At 48.0% G+C, this 25435-nt stretch overlaps 1 pseudogene; it reads left to right on the top strand.

Annotated features, from left to right (window-relative positions):
• Positions 1–23730: 23730 nt before the first annotated feature.
• On the top strand, positions 23731–25108 carry LOC123057352 (BTB/POZ and MATH domain-containing protein 2-like; annotated as a pseudogene).
• Positions 25109–25435: the final 327 nt, after the last annotated feature.

The following is a 25435-nucleotide window of genomic DNA, read 5'->3' as shown; positions in this document are numbered from 1 at the left end:
TCATCAATACCATTTGGCATTCTATCTTATGAGTTTGATTAACCTCTATTTCTTGTAAAGTGGTTGTGGCAGGAACAAGGGAATGATTTCTGTGGATACTACGTTTGCGAGTCCATCCGCCACACAACCTGTGAGCGGGGCTACACTGACGAACAATATGAAGTACGTAAATAACAACATTCACAATTTTATTTTATTACCATTATTTGTGTTGAGTTTCATTCATTCATATATATATATATGTATTGACCCCCTTCTTTAAATTAGATGTTTCGGAAGCGGGATGAACTCCTAGCACCAGCTCGCATGCGAGCAATTCAAGAGGAATTGGCGGCATTCTTTCTTGACCACGTGATCCCTGAAGACGGAGAATTCTATGTGGACCCTGAGTCCGTATGATCATATTTGTAAGAGATAATTATTGTATATATGTAGCCGGTAGTGTCAGATAGATATACGAGAACTTGTTGTTCGACCAATCTCTCGGAGAAGGAGAGGTGGTCGATATCACTTCTATCTGTATGCATATATGTTCATGACGATCTTCTGTTTCCTTCGTTTGCTTACTAGCTAGCTAGCGCGTCTAGTCCTCTCTATACGTATGTATAGTACGTAGCGTCGACCAAGCACGGACCTAAGAGAGGACACTTCTCTCTATTAATTATAGCTAGCTAACACAATATATGAAACACCTAAATTAACCCCCCAAAACCCCCAAACCCGCCCCCCCTTCAAAAAAAAACAAAAACCCCAGCCACAGAAATGCTGACGCGTGGATGCCTATTGGTCCCGGTTGGTGCCACCAACCGGGACCAAAGGCTCCTGCCTGGGCTTTGCGCACTACCCACATGGAGGCCCATCAGTCCCGGTTCTGGATTGAACCGGGACTAAAGGGTCTGTTCCGCGCATCTCCTAGTGATTCAAGCGCTAGTTTCATCAATACCATTTGGCATGCTTGCTTATCAGTTTGATTGACCTCTATTTCTTGTAAAGTGGTTGTGGCAGGAAAAAGGGAATGATTTCTGTGGATACTACGTTTGCGAGTCCATCCGCCACACGACCTGTGAACGGGTGTACTCTGACGAACAATATGAAGTGTGTAAGCAATAATATTCACAATTTTATTTTATTACCATCATTTGTGTTGAGTTTCATTTATTCATATATATATGTATTGACCCCCTTGTTCAAATTAGATCTTTCGGATGCGGAATGAACTCCTACCACCAGATCGTATGCGAGCAATTCAAGAGGAATTGGCGGCATTCTTCCTTGACCACGTGATCGCTGAATACGGAGAATACTATGTGGACCCTATGTTCATATATAATTAGGAGATTATATTGTAAGAGATAATTATTGTATATATGTAGCCGGTAGTGTCGCATAGATATACGAGAACTTGTTGTTCGACCAATCTCTCGGAAAAGGACAGGTGGTCGATATCACTTCTCTCTGTATGCATATGTTCATGACGATCTTCTGTTTACTTCATTTGCTTACTAGCTAGCGTGTCTAGTCCTCTCTATACGTATATATAGCGTCGACCAAGCACGGACATAAGAGAGGACATTTCTCTCTATTAATTAGCTAGCTAACACAATATATGAAACACCTAAATTAAACCCCCAAAACCCCCATCCCCCCTCCCCTTTCAAAAAAAACAAAAACCCCAGCCTCTGAAATGCTGACGCGTGGATGTCTATTGGTTCCGGTTGGTGCCTCCTGCCTGGGCTCGGCGCACCGGCCACGTGAAGGCCCATCTGTCCCGGTTCGCGTAAGAACCGGGACTAAAGGGTTAGGGCATTAGTAACGACCCTTTAGTCCTGGTTCAAAAACCGGGACAAAAGGCCCTTATCAACCGGGACAAATGACCCTCTTTCTATTAGTGGGGTTTTATATTGTTTTAGGATCATAAACAAAGTCCAACAACTTTATATTGTTTTAGAAAAATAAAGACGTCAAGCAAATATGTGCTTAGATGCGAAGCAAAATTTTGCCTCTCATGAAAGCACTTTATTCCGAGAAGCATATTTGTGCTTCAATCAAAACCGAAAAGCTAGAGAAACACGAAAACACACAGAAAAAACCAAAATCATAGAGGTCGCTCAGCGTGCGACACGTGGCAGCGGCTGGGCACATCATTTGCCATGCCCGCATGCCAAGAAAGTGACCCTTGCGGGAGCCCCGCAAAAGATAAACATTGGATAGTTGCTGCCTACAACTGCGAATAGGTGGTCTCTTCAAGGGAATCGGTCTTTAGATAAGACTAGCGACTCTACCGTTCCACTGACCCGCAGTTCCTAGTAGATTTATGGCCAGCAATGTTGCGGCTTAAACATGTGGCACGACCATGAACATCTACCATGGTGTGCTCGTGTCCCTGCTTTACTTTTGGGCCATTATATATATGATAGTTTCTTCTAAAAAATATAAATGTGTGTGAGAATGCTAGTCCAACAACCGTCATTCACATGCATAGAGGCATTACAAGCCTTGTTTCAAGGTGCTGGCTCTGAGGCTCCCACGGTAAATAACTCAGAGCTATAGCTCTTTTTCAGCTACTACGACAAAGTGTCCAGTCCGAGATACACAAGAAGGATCAGGTGCTCACGCCATGCTATCCATATCCAAAAGATTCTTCAGTATGCATCTTGTGGACATGGAGGGATTGGCCCCCATCAGGCTGGTCGGGGGTTTCCCTTTTTCTTGCTTGATTGTAATGATTAGAGATAGAGAGGATATCCTCTTTTTTTGTTTGGTCGAATGGATAAGAAGTAGATGGTTTGTTATGCTGACATATTATGACAAAATAGTGACATTAGCTCTTTGCTCACAAACTGTGATCGTGTTCATTTTTTAAACATCGAGTATATTATCACAACATTTATGAAGAACCAAGCAACAGTGAAAATGTATCATTATTCAGAGGATAAACTTAGCTTTTAGTCCATAGCCTATGTGGCAAATATATAGTAAAGGGATGTGGAATACAAGCACATACATCTATGTTGAACGTGACATATTTGTATTGCTTTTCCTATCTTCTCTAACCTTGTATAGTTGACTCCTAGAGATATGATAAGATTAGTTTCCTTATCAGGTAAGACATCATGTGTATATATTGTGACCGACTCCCTAAAATACAATTGAGTTGCACCAAATATTCTCTTTACATGGTATCAGTTTTACCGCGATCTTCTCTCGCTTCCGCACCCCGCAGCCGCCGCACCTTCCTATCGCCGCCGCTGCCGCCAACTCCAAACCCTACCGCCGCCGCTACCTCTCCTGTAGCCACCGCCGCCGCCTAACTCTTCCCCAAACCTCTCAAGCCGCTGCCGCCGCTGCCACCTCTCCCGTAGCCGCCGCCGCCGCTTCCCTTCTTCTCACTACCGCCGCCATCTTCTCCCCAAAACCCTAAAGCTGCCACCGCTACCATCTTTCTCCTGTAGCCGCCGCCGAATCTTTCCTCCCTCCAACAGCACCCAAACCCTAACCACCCGACGCCACCATGGCCAAGGCCGACGCATCCGATGCCGGTTCTTTTGCCGGTGCCATGTTCATCTTCGACTGCCTCAACGAGCTTCACATCAAAGACCACGTACACGTCATCTTCGACCTCGACTCGTCATCCTACAACGCATGGCGCACCTACTTCGCACTTCCGTTCCGCTCTTACCGTCTCATCGTCCATGTTGACGGGAGCGTCGACTTCCGCGACATGAAGGACGACGACGAGTGGCTTGTTGTGGACGCCTGCATCATCAAGTGGCTCTTCCTCACCATCTCCGGCGGCCTCTTCAACATGGTGAACACCTGCGAGCCGTCGGCGTATGCTATGTGGACGCGCCTGTGTGATCTCTTCCTCGACAATCAACTCCAACGCCACGTCTTTCTTCAAGGGGAGTTCTTCACTATGCAGCAAAACGATCTTTCGATCCATGAGTACTGCACGCGGCAGAAGGTCCTTGCCGACGAGCTGCGTGACGTTGGTATGACCATCGACGACTCCGTCCTCCTCACCAACCTCCTCCACAACCTCCACCCCGACCTTAGCCAGTCCGCCCCCAACCTCTCCCTCGTCACGCCGACGTACGCGAAGGCGGTCACATAACTTCGCATGGAGGAGAAGCGTCTCCGTCACACCGCCCGGCAGGCGACCCACGCCGCCCTCCACGTCGGCCTCGCCGCTGGACACGACGCTCCGCCAACTCTTCCAGCGCTGCGCGCGCCTCCTTCGACCCCGCCACCCGTGCCCGCACCCGCTGGTGGCCGCAAGCAGAAGGGCCACGGGGGTCGGGGCCGCAACGCCAACACGGCGCAGCGCCCTCTCGTGGCAACCGCGGCCGCTCCTCCTCCGCTGTGGCTCTCGGGGTACAATCCCTGGATGGGCGTTGTGCATGCTTACTCCATGCCCGTTCCCCGTCCTCCCGCTCCGGGCATCCTTGGGCCATGGCCGTCTTCTCATCAGGCGTTGTTGACCGCGCCGGCTCCCGCGGCGTACGGCAGCGCCGCAGCCTACAGTGACTCCTCGCCCTACGACGGTCCCTCAGGCTACGGCGCATATGGTGGCGCCCCTCCGGTCTACGACCCGACCCTCCTCTCCGCCCATCATGTTGCACCCTCACTGAGCACCTACAACGGAGGCGGCGATTGGTACATGGACACCGGCGCCGCTACTCACATGACCTCCAACCCCGGTATCTTCTCCCATGCCTCCCCCTATCCCTTCAACTCCCGCATCGTGGTGGGTGATGGCTCCTCTCTTCCCATCACTCATCACGGTTCATCCTCTCTTCCGTTTCCCTCTTCGTCTCTTACTCTCAATAATGTGCTTGTTGCATCGTCCTTAATCAAAAACCTATGCTCTATTAAAACTCGTACTCATGAAAATCCTGTCACTGTTGAGTTTGACGCTCTTGGATTCTCTGTCAAGGATGCTCGCTCCCGGAGGGTTCTGCACCGATGTGATTCCCCCGATGATCTCTACCCATGTGGTCCTACGACGAGTGGCGGCCTGGTTGCTCTTCATGCCGATGTCTCTCTTTGGCACGCTCGACTTGGTCATCCCGATGCCGAACCTCTTCACAAAATTTTGAGCACCTTTTCTTTTTCATGTAATAAATCGGCGGCTCATACATGCCATGTTTGCCGCATAGGAAAACACGTTTGCTTGCTGTTTCCTTCATCTACATCAATAGCTACTTTTCCTTTTGATATTATTCATTGTGATATTTGGACATCTCCAGTGCCTAGTAATTCGGGCTTATCATATTATCTTGTGATTTTAGATGATTTTTCTCACTTCACTTGGACTTTTCCGCTTGGCCGTAAATCCAACGTCGCCTCCACCCTCCACTCCTTTTATGCTTACGTCCACACCTACTTTCATCGCACCATTGCTCACCTTCAAACGGATAACGGAAAAGAATTTGATAATCTCGCCATTCGACATCTTCTCTCCACTCAAGGCACTGTTTTCCGCCTTACATGTCCATACAAGGATCTGAACGCATGCCCGGTATGCGGTGCATTGCGGTATAAGATCAGACGAGATGACCCTGGTGATGTTGACGGCGAGCCCCCCAGGAAGAGGGTTCCTGCGAAGGTGATGTGGTATGCTCCTATAATACCACGATTGAAACGTCTGTTCAAAAATGAAGACCATACCAAGTTGATGCGATGGCACAGTGAGAACCGAAAGAAAGATGGGAAGTTGAGAGCACCCGCTGACGGGTCGAAGTGGAGAAAAATCGAGAGAAAGTACTGGGATGAGTTTGCAAAGGACCCAAGGAATGTATGGTTTGCTTTAAGCGCGGATGGCATTAATCCTTTCGGGGAGCAGAGCAGCAATCACATCACCTGGCCCGTGACTCTATGTATGTATAACCTTCCTCCTTGGATGTGCATGAAGCGGAAGTTCATTATGATGCCAGTTCTCATCCAAGGCCCTAAGCAACCCGGCAATGAAATTGATGTGTACCTAAGGCCATTAGTTGAAGAACTTTTAAAGCTGTGGAATGAAAACGGTGTACGTACGTGGGATGAGCACAGACAGGAGGAATTTAACCTTAAGGCGTTGCTGTTCATGACCATCAACAATTGGCCCGCTCTCAGTAACCTTTCAGGACAGACAAACAAAGGATACCACGCATGCACGCACTATTTAGATGACACTGAAGTATATACCTGGACAAATGCAGGAAGAATGTGTACCTGGGCCATCGTCGATTTCTTCCGACCAACCATCAATGTCGAAAGAAAGGCAAGCATTTCAAAGGCGAGGCAGATCACCGGAAGAAGCCCGCCATGCGCACCGGTGATCACGTGCTTGCTATGGTCAATGATTTACACTACGTAATCTTTGGAAAGGGTCCTGGTGGACTAGCTGTTCCAAATGACGCTGAGGGACACGCACCCATGTGGAAGAAGAAATCCATATTTTGGGACCTACCCTACTAGAAGGACCTAGAGGTCCGCTCCTCAATCGACGTGATGCACGTGACGAAGAACCTTTGCGTGAACCTACTAGGCTTCGTGGGCGTGTATGGGAAGACAAAAGATACACCTGAGGCATGGGAGGACCTGCAACGTTTGCACGAAAAAGACGGCATGCCTCCGAAGCAGTATAAAGGTCATGCCAGCTACGCTCTTACGAAAGAAGAGAAAGCAATCTTCTTTGAATGCCTGCTCAGTATGAAGGTCACGACTGGCTTCTCGTCGAATATAAAGAGAATAATAAATATGCCAGAGAAAAAGTTTCAGAACCTAAAGTCTCATGACTGCCACGTGATTATGACGCAACTGCTTCCAGTTGCATTGAGGGGGCTTCTACCGGAAAACGTCCGATTAGCCATTGTGAAGCTATGTGCATTCCACAATGCAATCTCTCAAAAGGTGATCGATCCAGAAATTGTACCAAGGCTAAGGAGTGATGTGGCGCAATGTCTTGTCAGTTTCGAGCTGGTGTTCCCACCATCCTTCTTCAATATCATGACGCACGTCCTAGTTCATCTAGTCGACGAGATTGTCATCCTGGGGCCCGTATTTCTACACAATATGTTCCCCTTTGAGAGGTTCATGGGAGTCCTAAAGAAATATGTCCGTAAACGCGCTAGGCCAGAAGGAAGCATCTCCATGGGCCATCAAACAGAGGATGTTATCGGGTTTTGTGTTGACTTCATTCCTGGCCTTAACAAGATAGGTCTCCCTAAATCACGGTATGAGGGGAGACTGACTGGAAAAGGCACTATTGGAAGAGACTCAATAATATGCAGGGACGGATATTCTTGGTCTCAAGCACACTACACAGTTCTACAGAACTCTACCTTGGTGACCCCGTATGTCGATGAACACAAGAACAGTCTGCGCTCCAAACACCCGGAGCAGTGCGACGACTGGATTACATGTGAACACATCAGGACTTTCAGCAGTTGGTTGGAAACACGTCTCAGAGGTGAGAATACTATTTGTGATGAGATGTACTTGTTGTCCAGGGGACCATCTTTGACTGTATTGACTTCCAAAGGATACGAGATAAATGGGAATACATTTTACACGATCGCCCAGGATCAAAAGAGCACCAACCAAAACAGTGGTGTCCGCTTTGATGCAGCAACCGAGAGCGGAAAGGACACATATTATGGTTACATAGTGGACATATGGGAACTTGACTACGGACCTAATTTTAAGGTCCCTTTGTTTAAGTGCAAATGGGTCAATCTGTTAGGCGGCGGGGTACAGGTAGACCCATAGTACGGAATGACAACAGTGGATCTGAAAAATCTTGGGTACACTGACGAACCGTTCGTCCTAGCCAATGATGTGGCACAGGTTATCTATGTGAAGGACATGTCTACCAAACCGAGAAAAAGAAAAGATAAGGAAGCGAATACATCATACGATGAGCCAAAGCGCCACATAGTTCTTTCAGGAAAAAGGGACATCCTAGGAGTGGACGGCAAGACAGACATGTCTGAAGATTACGAAAAGTTTCATGAAATTCCTCCCTTCAATGTCAAGGCTGACCCAAGCATCCTGATAAACAATGAAGATTATCCATGGTTACGGCGCAATAAGCAAATGACACAAGCGAAGAAAAAGTGAAGACTTTCTCCCGCAACTTTGGAACACACGAACATGCTACCATTGTCTGTTTTGTACATGCACATGCTATGTGGGTGAAATTATGATACCATCCCAACTTTCAACTTTTTCAGAGTTCATTTGAAATGCTTTCATGTCTTATGGTTCGGCCCTCGTAATACCATGACCATTAGTCCCTGGCCCATGCCAACTTTCAACTTTCAACTTTCTAAAACTAATGGCACTAACAGAAAGTTTATAATTTTGCTCCTTGCCCCTGGCCCATGACCATTAGTCCCGGTTTGTGCCACAAACCGAGACTAAAGGGTTGGTCCTCATTGCGGGCAGAGTTTACTCCCACCTCGCCAGCCGAAGGGGCTCACACCAGTTTATAAGCCCTTCCCTCTCTGCCTTGTTGAGCTCCTCTCAAAGTGAAAATAGATGCCCTAATAGAGAAAAGTTTAACCTAAATTCATAGTGAATTTCTCTGAAATTCATACAAATTTACTAGGAATTTAGGTTGAATTTTCTCTATAAGCGCATCTATTCTCATTTTTTTAGTAAGTGAATCACAAACTTGTGATTCAAACAATTTTCAAAGAATTCAAATTTTAACTATTCAAATTTGAAAACTAATGGCACTAACAGAAAGTTTATAATTTTTCTAAAACTAATGGCACTAACAGAAAGTTTATAATTTTGCTAACCTAAAAGAAAACAGAATTAAAAATTAAAGCAAAAAACAAAAGAAAATAAATAATGCAAAAAACAAATCAAAAAAACAGGAAAAAACTATTTTTATAGTAAAGTCAATCAGAAAATAAATAAATAAAGCAACAAAGAAAACAAAATAACTAAAAAGTGTTTTCAAATTGGAAAACTAATGGCACTAACAGAAAGTTTATAATTTTTCTAAAACTAATGGCACTAACAGAAAGTTTATAATTTTGCTAACCTAAAAGCAAACAGAATTAAAAATTAAAGCAAAAAACAAAAGAAAATAAATAATGCAAAAAACAAATCAAAAAAACAGGAAAAAACTATTTTTATAGTAAAGTTAATCAGAAAATAAAATAAATACAGCAACAAAGAAAACAAAAAAACTAAAAAAGTGTTTTCAAATTTGAAAACTAATGGCACTAACAGAAAGTTTATAATCTTTCTAAATCTAAAAGCAAAAAGAATTAAAAAATAAAGCAAAAAACAAAACGAAATAAATAATGCAGAAAACAAAACAAAAAAATGGAAAAAAAATAGGGCTCACCCCTATAATATTTGTTATGACTAACTAAAATTACCAAATTGAGTATAATGATAAAACACAGTAATATTAAATAGCAGGAAAAAGATTGACTCAAAAATCAATTTTTATAGTAAAGCTATTCATAAACTAGTGATTCACACAAATTTTAAAAAAATCAAATTTAAACTATTCAAATTTTAAAACTAATGGCACTAAGAGAAAGTTTATAATTTTTGTGACCTAAAATAAAAAAGAAATCACTACAAAACTATAAGTATTTAGTTCTAAGTAGAAACAAAAAAACAAAAAAACAAAAAAAGTGCCACCTACTGGGCCCCCACGGCCTGAATACGACTAGAAACCCTACCATGGGCTAGGATTCAGGCCCGCGGGAGGCCCAGTAGGGCCACAGGCACAGATTGCAGTGTTAGGCCCGAAAGCCTGCTTTAGAGAGGAGCTCGAGAGGGAAGGCGCACCGCACCTTATAAACAGGTGCGCCTCCCTCTCAACTAGTGAGGTGGGACTAAATATTTGGGTTCGGGGAAGCACAGGCCTTTGGTCCCGGTTGGTGGCACCAACCGGGACTAAAGGGGGCATTAGTCCCGGTTGGTGCTACGACCCGGGACTAATGCCCCCCTTTAGTCCCGGTTGGTGCCACCAACCGGGACCAAAAGGGCGGGAAGCGGCGGCCTTTGGTCCCGGTTGGTGGCACCAACCGGGACTAAAGGGAGGCATTAGTCCCGGTTTGTGCCACGAACCGGGACCAATACTGTCAGTATATAAGCTGGACTTGTGAAAATTTCACAACTTCACCGTCAGTTCGTGCCCGACGCCCCAGCGCTGCTCCTCGTCGCCGTCGCCATCATCACCCCTGCCTCTGACGCCGTCGCCGCGCCGCCCCTGCCCCCGACACCGTCGCCATGCCGCCCCTACCTCCGACACCGTCGCCGCGCCGCCCCTGCCTCCGGTGCCGTCGTCGCGCCGCCCCTGCCGCCGATCACGTCGTCGCCGCGCCGGCCCCTGCCCCGTGCCCTAGCCCCTTCCCGCGGCCTGCCCCCGCCAGCCGGCGCCCTTGCCTCCCCCGCCGTCGCCATCGCCAGACGCCCCCGCTATGAGCCGCCGCGCCGGTCCGGCTCTGTTTTGATTTTGTATTAGATTAATTTTTTGTTCATATATATATAATGTATATTTGTATGTATGTGGCTATATGTAAGTTCAAAGCATGTTTTTTATTAGATTAATTTCTTATTAGATTTATTACATTAATGTTTTTGTTCACAGCATGTTTTTGTTCATATATGTATTTTTTTGTTCATATGTGTATTAATGTTTTTGTTGCATATATGTAATTTTTTTCGATGTATATATGTATGTGGTATCTATATATGCATGATGAGGGGGGTGGGGGTCGATATACCCCCTCCCCGATAATTTCAACATGAGCGGAGGTCGATATACCCCCTCCCCGACAACATGAGAGAGGGACGAGCGGTCGAGAGAACTAAATAAGAAGAAGAAGAGGAGAGGAAGAAGAGGAGAGTATAAATAAGAAGAAGAAGAAAGAAGAAAAAGAAGAGGAGAAGAAGAAAGGAATAGTGGAGAAGAAGAGAAAATAGAATATATTCTATTTTTTCTTCTTCTCCACTATTCCTTTCTTCTCCTCTTTTCTTCTTCTTTTTTTTCTTCAATCTTCTCCTCTAGCTATTCCTTTCTTCTTCTCCTCTTTTTTCTTCTTCTTCTTCTTCATCTTCTTCTTCTTCTTAATTTTTATCGGGAACGAGGGTGTCGAGGATCACCGAGGGGTCGAGGGTTGGGAACTAGGGTAGAGGGTCGAGGGTCGTTAAGGGGTCAAGGGTCGAAGGTTTCAGGGTCGAGGGTTCGAGGGTTCTATAGGGTCAAGGGTCGAGGGTTCCAGGGTCGTCTAGGGGTCGAGGGTTCCAGGGACGTCGAGGGTTCGAGGGGTCGAGGATCGCCGAGGGGTCGAGAGAGGTTTCCTAGTGTCAAAGTATTGAAGAAATCCATGCCTGCATCATTAGCCGGAAGTAACCAGGGCATGTGGTACGAAGTTCTGCAAAGTTGTTCTGGAATGGAGTCCCGGATAGGATAATCCTCCTTTTGGTACGAATTCAGCAAAGGCCTTCCAAATAGCGATATTCGGAAGGCTCTTGCTGAACTTTGTACCAAAAAGTGAATTATCCTATCTGGGACTCCGTTCCAGAACAACTTTGAAGAGCTTCGTACCATCATGCACATGTTACTTTCGCCTAATGATGAAGACATGGTTTTGTTGAATCCTTTGACACTACGCAACCTCCCGACCCCTCGGCGATTCTCTCGAACATGAGAGGAAGAAGAGGATCGCCGAGGGGTCGAGGGTTCCAGGGTCGTCGAGGGTTCGAGGGGTCGAGAGAGGTTTCCTAGTGTCAAAGTATTGAAGAAATCCATGCCTTCATCATTAGCCGGAAGTAACCAGGGCATGTTGGTACGAAGTTCTGCAAAGTTGTTCTGGAATGGAGTCCCGGATAGGATAATCCGCCTTTTGGTACGAATTCAGAAAAGGCCTTCCAAATAGCGATATTCGGAAGGCTCTTGCTAAACTTTGTACCAAAAAGCGAATTATCCTATCTCGGACTCTGTTCCTAAACAACTTTGAAGAGCTTCGTACCATCATGCACATGTTACTTTCGCCTAATGATGAAGACATGGTTTTGTTGAATCCTTTGACACTACGCAACCTCCCGAACCCTCGGCGATGCTCTCAAACATGAGAGGAAGAAGAGGATAAAAAAAGAAGAGGAAGAAAAAAAAGAGGAGAAGAAAGAATAGAGGAGATCTTCTCCTCTTTTTTTTTCTTCTTCTTCCTCGTTTTTTTATCGGGAACGAGGGTCGTCGAGGGACATAGATGTAGTGTCGTCGTTGTCGATATATACCCCCTCCCGATAGCTTACTATGATTAGGTAGCTAGTTCTACCTTTGGCACTAATATATCCATCTGTCATGTTTGAATAATAATTGCCATGTTGTAAATATTTGTAGAAACTATGGACACCGCCCAAGACGAAGCAAAAGAAACGTTGTTGAGGGACATAATCGCAGAAGGAAGTGATGCCATCTCGTTGTTTCTCAACAACACCGATGGTCTGGAAGGAGAGGGTGAACAAGCTGGCTACGGTGACCTAATGCCGGTGCAAGAAGAAGAACATGAGGACGGCTCCGGTGACCCAATGCCGGTGCAAGAAGGAGACCGTGATGATGGCTCCGGTGACCGAACCGAGTCCGGCCAGGTATATATATTAGTTAAGCCTGTACTGACTAACTGATTGATGCATTCATTGTTTTGGTATGTACACATATTAATTAAGTCTTTGTTCTTTTTTATAGCCCTCCAGATCGAGCACAACTTCGGTAAAGAGACGAGGCCCGAAGAAAAAGTTGAGCTCGGATGAAAAGCTTGAGATCATAGCAATCGCGCCCGACGGCCAACCGATTGAACCCCTCCAGACAAAGAGCACATTTGTTGCTCAGTGCGGGGTTCTGGTTAAGGACAAGATCCCGATAAGCATCCAGCAATGGTTTAAGCCGGGTACAGAAGACCCTGAGGTGTCTTATGTCAATGATATGCAGAAAAATGATCTTTGGACTGAGCTGAAGTCAAATTTCACCCTACCACCAGAGCATAATCCAGAGAACCCAGTTAAAGAGAAATTAATCAAGTCTTTTGCTCTTAAGAGGATGGCAGAACTATTCAGGAGGTGGAAGAAAGAGCTGAATAAGTTTGTCGAAAATAATAAGACACCAGAATTCAAGGGCAGATATGAGAAGATCAGAGATCACCGGCCCGCATTTGTGGCCCACAAGACATCGGAAAAGAGTAAGAAGATGTCAGAGACAAACAAGCAAAATGTTGCGAAGAAGATGCTTCACCATCGCACGGGGTCAGGTGGCTACCTCATAGCCCGGCCTAAGTGGGCCAAGACTGAGAATGATCTGGTTCATAAAGGGATGGAACCAGACATAATTAGCTGGCCAGACCGTTGCCGGACTTGGTTCTTCGGGGCTGGCGGAACCTTGGACCCTGTAACAGGGAAGTGCATTTGGGCGAACGATCAAATGGACATACCAGTTGGGAAGCTTAAGCAGTATATCGAAGCAGCGCAGCAAGGGAAGTTCTTTCCAAACAGAGAGAATGACGAGCTCACAATGGCCCTCGGGAATCCTGAGCACCCTAGACGGACACGAGGCACGCCAGGCTCCATTCCGTGGAAGGTTGGGTTTCCGGACGCAGGCGGTTACAAATCCCATGAGAGGAGGAAAAAAGTGCAGCATACCCAAATGCAGGCGCTGCAAGCAATGGTACACGCGATAGAGGAACAAGAAGCAAATCGCAGCAAACATACTGCCGAAGCCTCCCCCGAAGCTACCCCGCCATCTCAGCGCAGAAGCAGCGTGGCTTCCACCGAGCTGCTTCAGCCGGAGCATGCCTTGATGGCTCCTGCCAGCTATCCCGTGGATGCTATAACGGAGTCTCAAAATTGCCACCTTATGACGCAATGGATGAATTTGATAGGTCAAGGCAGCTGTTGGCTCTGTTTATCCTACTGAACCCGGCGCAACTTTTCACTGCCGGCCGAATCCAGAAGGATATGCTAGGGTGATGGTGGATGAAATAACGGAGGGATTTGAGGACCTCCAGCTTGACCACCCTACCGGTGAAGGGGAGACTCGGCTGGGGTTTGCTCTGAAGACTCCATGCCTATGGCGGAAGGAGCACATCAACCTTCCAAACTGGACGCCTCCGCCTCCTCCTCCTCCTCCGGCAAGTCAGGGCACTCCGCCTCCTCCACCGCCTCCTCCTCCGGCGAGTGACGATAAGGGCCCTCGGCCGGCTCCTTCTCCGGCGCGTGGCGGCACTCCGCCTCCTTCTCCGCCTGCGCCGACGCGCCCGAGCAGCCAGCCTCCTCCTTCTCCGCCTCGTCAACAAGGACGGAAGAGACCTGCCGCTGCTCCAGCTGCTCCGACGCGTCGTAGTCCTTCTCCTCCACCTCGTAAGCAAGTAAAGAAGACAACCGCTCCGTCTGCTCGGTCGGCGTCTAGCAGTACAACCAGAGGCAGGAGGACATACAGATTCGGTCTTTCTCTGAAGACTCCAGAGAAGTTACCATATGAGAGGACCCCGGAGGAGAACGCCGAGATCGCGCGAACCGAAGTGGATGACTGGTTTCAAGGGTTGAGAGCAAAGAGACATCCACCTCCAGAGGAGAAGGTAGATCCGGTGAAAGTGAAGCGCACTCTGGCTGCCCTGACAAAACCACCGAAGTCTCCGCCGAAAGAAAACTATAAGCGCATTATTGGAAAGGAATTTGCCGAAGCGGAGCGGTCGGGAAGTACTGTAAGTGATCAAAGGCTGAAAGAACGACGAGCTGGGAAACAAATTGCCCAGCTCGGCGAACAAGCGAAGCAATCGTGCCCCCCGCTCAAGGTGCCTAGCCACAATGTCGCTAATGATCCGAGGATGGTGCCCGGTTATAGCAATCTTGCAGATTACCTGCCCGACGATGTACATTATGAACCCATGGACGTGCAGATACAAAGATACGAGTACGGGAAGCCTCTCATCAAAGATGAAAGATCTCTATCAACGATGATGCGAAGATTGCATGAGTGGTACTTGAAAATCTGCAGAGACTCTGAGGGAGGAGTACTTTGTATGTGAAAGTTAAAAAGGAGCATGACCTCATTGGAATTGAACTGTTGCCTGTTCCATTTGAGGAGTTCTATCAGTTTTTCAATCAATTGGCCCTCGATAAAACAACGGTCGCCTGCTACTGTCTGTAAGTAGTACTACTTCTGTCATTAAATTCTCTATATAGCTTAGCTCTTTCATTGCATGTATTTATAATCATCCTCACTATATTATGCAGATTGCAGATCGCCGAATTGAAGAAAAGACAAGTCGGTGATATTGGGTTCATTAACACATATCTCATAGATGCAAGTCAGGTTAAATTTCATGCCGTAGCTACCGAGGCCAACTTGCTACGATCGTTGGTAATAAATGAAAACAAAGATATAATACTCTTTCCTTACAACTTCAAGTGAGTGTTACTGTCTTGTGCGTATTCGGTTTCCCTTATATATTAGTCAAGGTTATAGTAATGTAATTGATGAGTTATGCATGCGTGTGCAGTTTCCACTATATTCTTCTAGAGATTAAGCTTGAGCAGGGACTAGTAACCGTCTTAGACTCAAGACGAAAAGATCACCAGGACTATGCAGACATGACTCAAATACTCGAGAAGTAAGTTAAATCGATCATTATCCACCATATCAGCAACTTTGTTCATTTCCTGATATATCAAGTAATTCTTTTCTTTGTCCAGCGGGATTTGGAGAAAATTCACCAGAAAAGCTCTGGGACTGCCAAAGGAGCTGCAATTTAGACACCTGAAAGTAAGTACTATAGTAGCATTTTAAGCGCATCTACTAGTCATTCAAGCGCTAGTTTCATCAATACCATTTGGCATTCTAGCTTATCAGTTTGATTAACCTCTATTTCTTGTAAAGTGGTTGTGGCAGGAATAAGGGAATGATTTCTGTGGATACTACGTTTGCGAGTCCATCCGCCACACGACCTGTGAGCGGGGCTACACTGACGAACAATATGAAGTACGTAAATAACAATATTCACAATTTTATTTTATTACCATCATTTGTGTTGAGTTTTATTCATTCATATATATATGTATTGACCCCCTTCTTTAAATTAGATGTTTCGGAAGCGGGTGAACTCCTAGCACCAGCTCGCATGTGAGCAATTCAAGAGGAATTGGTGGCATTCTTTCTTGACCACGTGATCCCTGAAGACGGAGAATTCTATGTGGACCCTGAGTCCGTATGATCATATTTGTAAGAGATAATTATTGTATATATGTAGCCGGTAGTGTCAGATAGATATACGAGAACTTGTTGTTCGACCAATCTCTCGGAGAAGGAGAGGTGGTCGATATCACTTCTCTCTGTGTGCATATATGTTTATGACGATCTTCTGTTTCCTTCGTTTGCTTACTAGCTAGCTAGCGCGTCTAGTCCTCTCTATACGTATGTATAGTACGTAGCGTCGACCAAGCACGGACGTAAGAGAGGAGACTTCTCTCTATTAATCATAGCTAGCTAACACAATATATGAAACACCTAAATTAACCCCCCAAAACCCCCAACCCCCCCCCCCCCCTTCAAAAAAAACAAAAACCCCAGCCACAGAAATGCTGACGCGTGGATGCCTATTGGTCCCGGTTGGTGCCACCAACCGGGACCAAAGGGTCTCCTGCCTGGGCTCTGCGCACTGCCCACGCGGAGGCCCATCAGTCCTGGTTCTGGATTGAACCGGGACTAAAGGGTCTGTTCCGCGCATCTCCTAGTGATTCAAGCGCTAGTTTCATCAATACCATTTGGCATGATTGCTTATCAGTTTGATTGACCTCTATTTCTTGTAAAGTGGTTGTGGCAGGAAAAAGGGAATGATTTCTGTGGATACTACGTTTGCGAGTCCATCCGCCACACGACCTGTGAACGGGTGTACTCTGACGAACAATATGAAGTGTGTAAGCAATAATATTCACAATTTTATTTTATTACCATCATTTGTGTTGAGTTTCATTTATTCATATATATATGTATTGACCCCCTTGTTCAAATTAGATCTTTCGGATGCGGAATGAACTCCTACCACCAGATCGTTTGCGAGCAATTCAAGAGGAATTGGCGGCATTCTTCATTGACCACGTGATCGCTGAAGACGGAGAATACTATGTGGACCCTATGTTCATATATAATTAGGAGATTATATTGTAAGAGATAATTATTGTATATATGTAGCCGGTAGTGTCGGATAGATATACGAGAACTTGTTGTTCGACCAATCTCTCGGAAAAGGACAGGTGGTCGATATCACTTCTCTCTGTATGCATATGTTCATGACGATCTTCTGTTTACTTCATTTGCTTACTAGCTAGCGTGTCTAGTCCTCTCTATACGTATATATAGCGTCGACCAAGCACGGACATAAGAGAGGACATTTCTCTCTATTAATTAGCTAGCTAACACAATATATGAAACACCTAAATTAAACCCCCAAAACCCCCATCCCCCCTCCCCTTTCAAAAAAAAACAAAAACCCCAGCCTCTGAAATGCTGACGCGTGGATGTCTATTGGTTCCGGTTGGTGCCTCCTGCCTGGGCTCGGCGCACCGGCCACGTGAAGGCCCATCTGTCCCGGTTCGCGTAAGAACCGGGACTAAAGGGTTAGGGCATTAGTAACGACCCTTTAGTCCTGGTTCAAAAACCGGGACAAAAGGCCCTTATCAACCGGGACAAATGACCCTCTTTCTATTAGTGGGGTTTTATATTGTTTTAGGATCATAAACAAAGTCCAACAACTTTATATTGTTTTAGAAAAATAAAGACGTCAAGCAAATATGTGCTTAGATGCGAAGCAAAATTTTGCCTCTCATGAAAGCACTTTATTCCGAGAAGCATATTTGTGCTTCAATCAAAACCGAAAAGCTAGAGAAACACGAAAACACACAGAAAAAACCAAAATCATAGAGGTCGCTCAGCGTGCGACACGTGGCAGCGGCTGGGCACATCATTTGCCATGCCCGCATGCCAAGAAAGTGACCCTTGCGGGAGCCCCGCAAAAGATAAACATTGGATAGTTGCTGCCTACAACTGCGAATAGGTGGTCTCTTCAAGGGAATCGGTCTTTAGATAAGACTAGCGACTCTACCGTTCCACTGACCCGCAGTTCCTAGTAGATTTATGGCCAGCAATGTTGCGGCTTAAACATGTGGCACGACCATGAACATCTACCATGGTGTGCTCGTGTCCCTGCTTTACTTTTGGGCCATTATATATATGATAGTTTCTTCTAAAAAATATAAATGTGTGTGAGAATGCTAGTCCAACAACCGTCATTCACATGCATAGAGGCATTACAAGCCTTGTTTCAAGGTGCTGGCTCTGAGGCTCCCACGGTAAATAACTCAGAGCTATAGCTCTTTTTCAGCTACTACGACAAAGTGTCCAGTCCGAGATACACAAGAAGGATCAGGTGCTCACGCCATGCTATCCATATCCAAAAGATTCTTCAGTATGCATCTTGTGGACATGGAGGGATTGGCCCCCATCAGGCTGGTCGGGGGTTTCCCTTTTTCTTGCTTGATTGTAATGATTAGAGATAGAGAGGATATCCTCTTTTTTTGTTTGGTCGAATGGATAAGAAGTAGATGGTTTGTTATGCTGACATATTATGACAAAATAGTGACATTAGCTCTTTGCTCACAAACTGTGATCGTGTTCATTTTTTAAACATCGAGTATATTATCACAACATTTATGAAGAACCAAGCAACAGTGAAAATGTATCATTATTCAGAGGATAAACTTAGCTTTTAGTCCATAGCCTATGTGGCAAATATATAGTACAGGGATGTGGAATACAAGCACATACCTCTATGTTGAACGTGACATATTTGTATTGCTTTTCCTATCTTCTCTAACCTTGTATAGTTGACTCCTAGAGATATGATAAGATTAGTTTCCTTATCAGGTAAGACATCATGTGTATATATTGTGACCGACTCCCTAAAATACAATTGAGTTGCATCAAATATTCTCTTTACATGGTATCAGTTTTACCGCGATCTTCTCTCGCTTCCGCACCCCGCAGCCGCCGCACCTTCCTATCGCCGCCGCTGCCGCCAACTCCAAACCCTACCGCCGCCGCTACCTCTCCTGTAGCCACCGCCGCCGCCTAACTCTTCCCCAAACCTCTCAAGCCGCTGCCGCCGCTGCCACCTCTCCCGTAGCCGCCGCCGCCGCTTCCCTTCTTCTCACTACTGCCGCCATCTTCTCCCCAAAACCCTAAAGCTGCCGCCGCTACCATCTTTCTCCTGTAGCCGCCGCCGAATCTTTCCTTCCTCCAACAGCACCCAAACCCTAACCACCCGACGCCACCATGGCCAAGGCCGACGCATCCGATGCCGGTTCTTTTGCCGGTGCCATGTTCATCTTCGACTGCCTCAACGAGCTTCACATCAAAGACCACGTACACGTCATCTTCGACCTCGACTTGTCATCCTACAACGCATGGCGCACCTACTTCACACTTCTGTTCCGCTCTTACCGTCTCATCGTGCATGTTGACGGGAGCGTCGACTTCCGCGACATGAAGGACGACGACGAGTGTCTTGTTGTGGACGCCTGCATCATCAAGTGGCTCTTCCTCACCATCTCCGGCGGCCTCTTCAACACGGTGAACACCTGCGAGCCGTCGGCGTATGCTATGTGGACGCGCCTGTGTGATCACTTCCTCGACAATCAACTCCAACGCCACGTCTTTCTTCAAGGGGAGTTCTTCACTATGCAGCAAAACGATCTTTCGATCCATGAGTACTGCATGCGGCAGAAGGTCCTTGCCGACGAGCTGCGCGACGTTGGTATGACCATCGACGACTCCGTCCTCCTCACCAACCTCCTCCACAACCTCCACCCCGACCTTAGCCAGTCCGCCGCCAACCTCTCCCTCGTCACGCCGACGTACGCGAAGGTGGTCACATACCTTCGCATGGAGGAGAAGCGTCTCCGTCACACCGCCCGGCAGGCGACACACGCCGCCCTCCACGTCGGCCTCGCCGCTGGACACGACGCTCCGCCAACTCTTCCAGCGCTGCGCGCGCCTCCTTCGACCCCGCCACCCGCAAGCAGAAGGGCCGCGGGGGTCAGGGCCGCAACGCCAACACGGCGCAGCGCCCTCTCGTGGCAACCGCGGCCGCTCCTCCTCCACTGTGGCTCTCGGGGTACAATCCCTGGATGGACGTTGTGCATGCTTACTCCATGCCCGTTCCCCGTCCTCCCGCTCCGGGCATCCTTGGGCCACGGCCGTCTTCTCATCAGGCGTTGTTGACCGCGCCGGCCCCCGCGTCGTACGGCAGCGCCGCAGCCTACAGTGACTCCTCGCCCTACGACGGTCCCTCAGGCTACGGCGCATATGGTGGCGCCCCTCCGGTCTACGACCCGACCCTCCTCTCCGCCCATCATGTTGCACCCTCACTGAGCACCTACAACGGAGGCGGCGATTGGTACATGGACACCGGCGCCGCTACTCACATGACCTCCAACCCCGGTATCTTCTCCCATGCCTCCCCCTATCCCTTCAACTCCCGCATCGTGGTGGGTGATGGCTCCTCTCTTCCCATCACTCATCACGGTTCATCCTCTCTTCCGTTTCCCTCTTCGTCTCTTACTCTCAATAATGTGCTTGTTGCACCGTCCTTAATCAAAAACCTATGCTCCGTTAAAACTCTTACTCATGAAAATCCTGTCACTGTTGAGTTTGACGCTCTTGGTTTCTCTGTCAAGGATGCTCGCTCCCGGAGGGTTCTGCACTGATGTGATTCCCCCGATGATCTCTACCCATGTGGTCCTACGACGAGTGGCGGCCTGGTTGCTCTTCATGCCGATGTCTCGCTTTCGCACGCTCGACTTGGTCATCCCGATGCCGAACCTCTTCACAAAATTTTGAGCACCTTTTCTTTTTCATGTAATAAATCGGCGGCTCATACATGCCATGCTTGCCGCATAGGAAAACACGTTTGCTTGTTGTTTCCTTCATCTACATCAATAGCTACTTTTCCTTTTGATATTATTCATTGTGATATTTGGACATCTCCAGTGCCTAGTAATTCGGGCTTATCATATTATCTTGTGATTTTAGATGATTTTTCTCACTTCACATGGACTTTTCCGCTTAGCCGTAAATCCGACGTCGCCTCCACCCTCCACTCCTTTTATGCTTACGTCCACACCTACTTTCATCGCACCATTGCTCACCTTCAAACGGATAACGGACAAGAATTTGATAATCTCGCCATTCGACATCTTCTCTCCACTCAAGGCACTGTTTTCCGCCTTACATGTCCATACACCTCCCAACAAAACGGTCGTGTCGAACGTGTTCTTCGCACCCTCAGTGACAGTGTTTGTGCCCTGCTTTTCCATGCACACTTGCCCGCCCGGTTTTGGCCCAATGCTCTTACCACCGCCACTCTCCTTCTCAACATCCGGCCATGCAAACCGCGATGGAGCTATACACCTCATCATCTTCTGTTCGAGTCTCCCCATTCTATGACGATCTTCATGTCTTTAGTTGTTTGTGTTACCCCAACATCACCGCCACCGCCCCACATAAGCTTGCGCCTTGGTCTCTCGCTTGTGTCTTTCTCGACTATCAACCAAACACCAAAGGATTTTGCTGCTATGAGCCGGTTTCTCATCGAGTGTTCATCTTGCGGCATGTTTACTTTGATGAGGTTGTTTTTCCCTTTGAGCAGGTTACACTGACAACAGCTCCGTCTTCGGATGATCTCCCTCGACGGCCTCGTGGAGCCCTTGCGCTTTCTTCGCCACGACCCCGTGCATCTCTGACGGGTCATTCGGCGGGGCCTCCCTTGCCGGCTCAGGCGGAGCCGGCCTTGCCCCTCCAGGCTTCGCCTCCCCTGGCTTCGGCTCCCGCTCCAGCTGGTCTGGTCGGCTCAGGCGGAGCTGGCCTCACTCCTCCGGGTTTCGGCGCCAGCCCTCGCTGACCTGGCCCAGGAGGTGTCTCGTCCAGGCCCTCTACCGCTTCACGCGCACCCACGTTGGCGGCGGCCTTGCCCGCCCCCGCGTCGCCTGTGACCTCGCCTGCCGACTCGTCCGCCTCGGCCGCGGTCTCACCCGCACTCATGTCGTCGTCACCCGCGGTCTCCTTCGCGGACGCCTCTTTGCCACCCGTGGCATCGCCCGCGGCCTTGACGCCGCCGTCTGCGGTCTCGCCTAAGGCCTCGACCGCCGCCTCACCCGCCGTTTCTCCCGCGGCCACGCCTTTGTCCTCTTCCGTGGTTGTGCCTCCGCCTCGACGACGGGCTCGGCGCCCCGCCTCCGCTGCCTCATCACTCCATGGTGACACGTGCTAAAGACGTGATCCATCAACCGAACCCTCGCTATCACAATCTCAGCGCCACGGTCATCTCCCAGTACCGCGCTCGGTGCGTTCTGCACTAAGTGATCCGCACTAGCTAGCGGCTATGCGTGGTGAGTACGATGCTCTCGTCGCCAACCGAACCTGGACGTGGGTCCCTCGCCCTCCTGGCGCCCTCCTGTCTTATATTTGTCTAAATAAAAATGTACGTAACACTAAAATGTGTCTAAATATATCAGTATCTTAGACAAGTAATTACATGATGGCAGCAAATGGCATGTGAAGCTGCAGCGAAGGTCAAAACCAACACACGCATGCAAAAAGGAATCAAAGCTATGGCAGCAAAGGGACCACACTCGTGTGTCAGGTGGACATGAAAGAAAGGGCATGGGAAACCAGGGGCCAGTGCGCACCCCACCACAAATCATGATTAGGAAATCTGACTGCCCGGCGCACCCCACCACAAACAGGGTCTAGTGGTTGGCGGCCGCTCGCGAGCGCTATCGAGCCAACAGATTTTGCGGGTCGAAAGGAGGCCTTCTTTTCTGGGAACGGAGGACAAGAATTTTCCTTTTCTGGCCGGCCGCTCGCTACCGCTAGCGAGCCAACGGCCGCCAGCCAGATGCAACCTACCACCATATCATGTTTAATAAGAACCTCATGAGTCCGAGGTGCAGACCGAGGGGACCAACTGGACCGAGTGCAGTTTCTGCGTGGGAGTGTGCCGGGAGCCTTTTTAGAGGATGTGGAGTTTCTACACCCAGGAGCAAATGCTCCTGGTGTGAATAGTAAAATCAAAAAAACTAAAAATAATTCAAAAAATTCTGAAATTTTTTTGTGCCATACTTTCACAAATGTTTGTTGTGCCTGCAAAATTTCATCGCAAAATCATATTGGTCGGAGGCGTGGTAAAAAAAACAAAATCGATGCTCCGAAAATGTTACTTACAAAAGCATTTTGGAGCTCTGATTTTGTTTTTTTTACACGCCTTCCACCAATGTGATTTCGCGATGAAATTTTGCGTGCACGACAAACATTTATGAAAGTATGTCGCAAAATAATTTCAGAATTTTTTGAACATTTTTTCTATTTTTTTGATTTTACTATTCATACCAGGAGCATTTGCTCCTGGGTGTAGAAAGGTACTTCCGCTTTTTAGAACTCTTTTGACAGCAAATTGGAACATATAGATTATTAGGTTGCAAAAGAGGTTCAAATGGACGAAAATTAAGCAAGTTTGCAAGAAAAACAGCACAGGAAGTTGTCCAACTGAAGAAAGTTCAAAAAAAATGAACAAATACCAACTGAAGAAAGTTCAGAGGGAGTGAACAATTACCAACTGAAGAAAGTTCAGAGAGAAGGAACAATTACAAACTAGCAGCGACGACATGCAGGACTACAGGTGCACGTGCAGCAGCTCAGCTCCGTCCCCCGCGTCGTCCAGCTTCGTGCTCGACTGCGGCTACCGGCGAGGAGGTGGTCGAAGACGGGCAGGTGGAGACGGCAACGGACGACGACGGCGAGCGGGTGCAGCCGTGCAGACACGACGCTCCCTCCTTGGCTCCTCCACTCCTCCTTTCACCGCGTGCAGGTGCAGCCTAGGAGGTGGTGGTCGACGATGGCAACGGCGGCCGACGGAGGCGGCGCTCCCTCTGCAGCCAAGAGGAAAGGGGATCGAGGAATTGGGGGTGCGGGGGCCTTTGCCCTAGCGTCATATCGACTTTCTATCCTGCACTGGACTGCTGTGCTGTGCGCCTGGGCCAAATGCCACGGTCCGACCGAGCCAGCACGGTCAAAAACAGGACCGGACCGACTTGTTTTCGGGCCTGTTTCTGCAGACCGGACCGGCCAGTTTTATTAGCGGGCCAGGACCGAACGGTCCGGTCCTTAGCGGGCCGCGAGCCGGGCCGAAAGCTCGCTCGCCACGTCCAGCCTGAGATAACACCGACGGCAAGGATGTGAAGGCAACTTTCAAGGTTAGTTTGCTCAACCAGGATGGGCAACCGGTGTCATCGCGCAGCCGGACAAGTGACCTCTGTGCTTTCAGTCCCAAACGAGGATGGGGATTCAACAAATTCATCAAGAGGAAAGATTTGGAGGAATCATCGATTCTGACAGATGATTGCTTCCGCATCAGGTGTGATGTCACATTCACGAAGAAGATCCACACCTTTACCAGTGAGACACGGGCTGCGCGGTACGTGGTCGTCCCGCCGTGACTTGCACCGCCAACTGCTCCACCTCTTGACAAGCAGGCAGGCAGGGGACGTGACTTTTGATGTCGACGGTGAGCTGTTCCCGGCGCATAGGTACATGCTTGCTGCTCGGTCATCGGTCTTCATGGCTGAGCTCTTTGGTCCAATGAAAGAGAAGGAGGCCACCTGCGTACGGATCGATGATATGGAAGCTAAGGTATTCAAAGCCATGCTTCACTTCATCTACACCGACGCACTGCCAGAGATTGACGAAAGTGAAGCTATGGAGATGGCACAACATTTGCTGGTAGCGGCAGACAGGTATAACCTCGACAGGCTCAAGTTGATGTGCGAGGAGACCTTGTGCAACTACATCAGCAAAGGCACAGCAGCCACCACGTTGGCGTTGGCTGTGCAGCATGGCTGTGAAGGCCTCAAGGCGGCATGCTTCTCGTTCCTCGCTTCACTCGACAACCTCAAGGCAGTCATGGCGAGTGATGGCTTTTCTCATCTGAGGAGCAGCTTTCCCTCCATCTTAGAGGAGCTGGTCACAAACCTTGCTCCCTGTTGAGTATTGCCTTCCACTAGAAATCAGCAAATTCGTATTGTTTTGAATTTCCAAATATTTTCCCCCTAGTTACTATATTTCCAAAAGACATCCATGTTACTAGCATTCAACTATTGTTGCGCTGTTTACCGAAGAAAAAAACTACTGTTGCGCTGTTAACATTAAGCCTGAAAAACTGTCTCTTAAGTTTGCACAGCTCCGTGGTACGTGCCTGCTTGTATCGTGTCTGAGTCTGAACTCCCAATTTCCTTTTGATGATTCATACACTGCCTAATTTGTTCCGGATACATTTTTTCTTACAAACCAGACAAGGGTTGGAAAAGTAGTCCT

This window comes from Triticum aestivum, chromosome 3A (genome assembly GCF_018294505.1).
Source record: "Triticum aestivum cultivar Chinese Spring chromosome 3A, IWGSC CS RefSeq v2.1, whole genome shotgun sequence".
Taxonomy (NCBI): Eukaryota; Viridiplantae; Streptophyta; class Magnoliopsida; order Poales; family Poaceae; genus Triticum; species Triticum aestivum.
The sequence above is the reverse complement of the archived record's forward strand: the minus strand, read 5'-3'. Positions and strand labels throughout refer to the sequence as shown.